Below are 3,982 nucleotides of genomic sequence, written 5' to 3' on the forward strand. Positions count from 1 at the left end.
ACCTTAGTAGATAAAGCAATTAAGAGTATGAAGACGGGGAAAGCCCCCGGCCCATCAAGAATCACCGCAGAGATGCTCAAAATATCTGGCAGTGTCAGCTGTAGCCTAATCACCCATAAGTTAACCAGGTGACACATGAAGGAGTCATACCCAATGACTGGCACCATAGTCAACTGCTACAAAGGTAAAGGTGACGCTTTAGATACAAATAATTACAGACGTATCAAGTTGTTGGATCAGGTAATGAAGGTCATGGAGAGGGTCATAGCCCAACTAATTAGGGAGAGAGTCAGTCTAGATGAAATGCAGTTTGGTTTCATGCCAGGAAAAAGCACCACTGATGCTATATTTCTGGTAAGACAGCTGCAGAAGAAATACCTGGCCAAAGATAAACCTTTGTATCTGGCTTTCGTTGACATGGAGAAAGCTTTTGACAGGGTACCCCGATCCTTTATCTGGTGGTCAATGAGGAAACTAGGGATAGATGAATGCTAGAATAAAAATAGCCTGGGCAAAGTTCAGAGAGCTCCTACCTCTGCTGGTGACTCTCGCTCAGAGTAAAAGGTAGACTGTATGATGCATGTGTGCGAACTGCCATGCTACATGGCAGTAAAACATGGGCTGTGACTGCTGAGGACATGTGTAAGCTTGCAAGGAATGAAGCCAGTATGCTCCGTTGGATGTGTTATATCAGTGTGCATACATGACAGAGTGTGAGCACCCTGAGAGAAATTTTGGATTTAAGAAGCATCAGATGTGGTGTGCAAGAGAGACGACTGTGCTGGTATGGTCATGTGTTGCAAATGAATGAGGACAGCAGTGTGAAAATGTGTCACACCCTAGCAGTAAAATGAAACTGTGGAAGAGGTAGATCCAGGAAAACCTGGGATGAAGTGGTAGCAAAGGGCCTATTGTATGATGTTTGTTTATGAACAGCTGCAGTACATGGCTGAGAAACATGGACTATGACTGCTAAGAACATGCAAAGGCTTGAAAGAAATGAAGCCATGCTTTTCTGGATAGCTAATGTCAGTGTGCATGTATGATAATGTGTATATGATTTAAGAGAATAATTGGGTATACAAAGCATCAGATGTGCAAGAGAAAAGACTACTTTGGTATGGTCATGTGATGCATATCAATGAGGACGGCTTCACCAAGAAGTACCAATCTCTAATTGTGGAGGGAACATGTAGAAGTGGGAGACCCAGGAAGATGAGGAGCAAAGTGGTGAGAAAGGATCTTCAGATGTTGGGCCTCACAGAGGAGATGACAAGGGACCAAGACTTCTGACAATTTGCTGTGCTTGAGAAGACATGTGAAGCTAATTAAAATCGTGGCTGTCCATGCACGCTGGCATATCCTCTACATCCTTCTCTCAGCTGAGGGATCCTAGTCTTGTGGGCAAGGTGCCATGTAAAAGCACTAGTGCTGGTGCCCTGTAAAAGTGCCTGTGCTGGTGCCATGTAAAAGCACCCATTCTGGTGCCATGTAGAAGCGTTCATGCCAGTGTCACATAAAAGCACTCACTACACTCTGTAAAGTGGTTGGTCTTAGGAAGGGCATCCAGCCACAGAAACATGCCAAAACAGACAAATGGAGCCTGGGCAGCTCTCCAGCTGGCCAACTGCTGTTAAACCATCCAACCCATGCCAGCATTAATAGATGTTAAAAAAAAAAAAGATGATATATATGTATGCATAATTATTAATTTAACCTCCACGTTTCTGTGCTTGCATGGGTTGGCTGGAATTTTGTTGAGGCAGATACCCTTCCTATCACCAACTCTCACTTGTTTCCAGGCAAGGTAACATTTCCCCAAGATCAGAATTACACAATGTCAAGGCAAAAAGACAGAAACATGCACACAAACACACAATTACATACACACACTCATATATACACATATACACACACACACACAGTGCTTCTTTTAGTTTCCATCTGCCAAAGGCTGGGGTTATAGTAGAAGACACTTGCCCAAGGTTCCACACAGTAGGACTGAACCGAAAACAATGTTGTTGGGAAGAAAACTTCTCACAACACAGCCACTACAGCACCTATATATACATATGTGTATGTGGTTAGGAAGTTTGCTTGGGAACTTTGGGGGTTCTGTCTCCACCACATGAACATTATTCTGTATTACAGCTGCAGGTCAACCTATACTTTCTGAGTGAAATTGATAGACAGAAACTGAAGAAACGTGTGTGTGTGTGTCTGTGAGACATGTGAGTCCAAGTGTTTGATTTCTCCTTGTTTTTACCTGCTTAAATTCTGTAAACACAGTATTGTATGCTTACAGTGAACCACAAAAGCATATCCAGGCTTCTTGACATGTTACACAATCTTTGTTTGGGCTGTTTTGTTATTAAACAGACTGGGTAAAATATAAAATTGTTTGAGAACAGGTGAAGGCTGGTGAAGAAAGTGCATCCGGCTGCAGAAAATCTTCCTGAATGAAGTCCCTCTGCCTCATGTGAGAATGGAAGAGTGGACATTAAAACGAAGATGATGATGGTGTATGTATGTTGCGAGTGTGTTGTTGTTGTTGGCACTCTGTCGCTTACGACGTCGAGGGTTCCAGTTGATCCAATCAACGGAACAGCCTGCTCGTGAAATTAACGTGCAAGTGGCTGAGCACTCCACAGACACGTGTACCTTTAACGTAGTTCTCGGGGATATTCAGCGAGACACAATGTGACAAGGCTGACCCTTTGAATTACAGGCACAACAGAAACAGGAAGTAAGAGTGAGAGAAAGTTGTGGTGAAAAGAGTACAGCAGGGTTCGTCACCATCCCCTGCAGGAGCCTCGTGGAGCTTTTAGGTGTTTTCGCTCAATAAACACTCACAACGCCAGGTCTGAGAACCGAAACCGCGATCCTATGACCACGAGTCCGCTGCCCTAACCACTGGGCCATTGCGCCTCCACTGCGAGTGTGTATACAAGTGTAAAGTCTAAATGGTATATACACCCCAAGGGGAAACAACTCATGAAAGGGAATTAACTCAATTGATGAATTCAGCCACGTAATTAAACTGAGATCACATATTAAATATTAGGGACTCAATATAATTGATACCATAACAAGAATGCAGTACAATACCTGAAAGCAGTAAAAAGCTGAAAGAATAAATGTGAGAAATACATTTTTAACTTAGAGAAAATATTTTGAATTTCTTTTTTTTATAGTCAAAATGATTAGGTTAAAGTAAGAGACTGATCTACAGTTCATTAGTATGAATCATCTGTTACTATTTTATGTTCCTGAGCAAGCAACAACGACTAAAGAACAAGTATTACTCATATTTCATAGTTGACTGATTAATGGTTGGAAGGGCAACCATTTATGAAGAAATCATCTCGCCAATGGAAGCATGAAAATGGATAGGAACAATAAAATATTATTATCATCACCGTTTTAACGTCCACTTTTCCATGCTTTTGCTTTGGTCAGGCAGAGTTCAATGAAGCAGATTTTCTACAGCCAGATGCCCTCCCTGTTGCTAACCCTTACCTATTTCTAAGATATTTCCTCAAGGCAAGATGTTTTCATAGAAGATTGGTAATGAATAACATTTATATAACAATCATGCAATGTCAAGACCATGAGACACAAACATATTCACACACACAAATATATAAACATACATACATATAGGCGTAGGAGTGGCTGTGTGGTAAGTAGCTTGCTTACCAATCACATGGTTCCGGGTTCAGTCCCACTGCGTGGCACCTTGGGCAAGTGTCTTCTACTATAGCCTCGGGCCGAGCAAAGCCTTGAGTGGATTTGGTAGACAGAAACTGAAAGAAGCCCGTCGTATATATGTATATATATATGTGTGTGTGTGTGTATGTTTGTGTGTCTGTGTTTGTCCCCTCAACATCGCTTGACAACCGATGCTGGTGTGTTTACGTCCCCGTAACTTAGCAGTTCGGCAAAAGAGACCGATAGAATAAGTACTAGGATTACAAAGAAT

Source organism: Octopus bimaculoides, chromosome 10 (assembly GCF_001194135.2).
Source record: "Octopus bimaculoides isolate UCB-OBI-ISO-001 chromosome 10, ASM119413v2, whole genome shotgun sequence".
Lineage (NCBI taxonomy): Eukaryota > Metazoa > Mollusca > Cephalopoda > Octopoda > Octopodidae > Octopus > Octopus bimaculoides.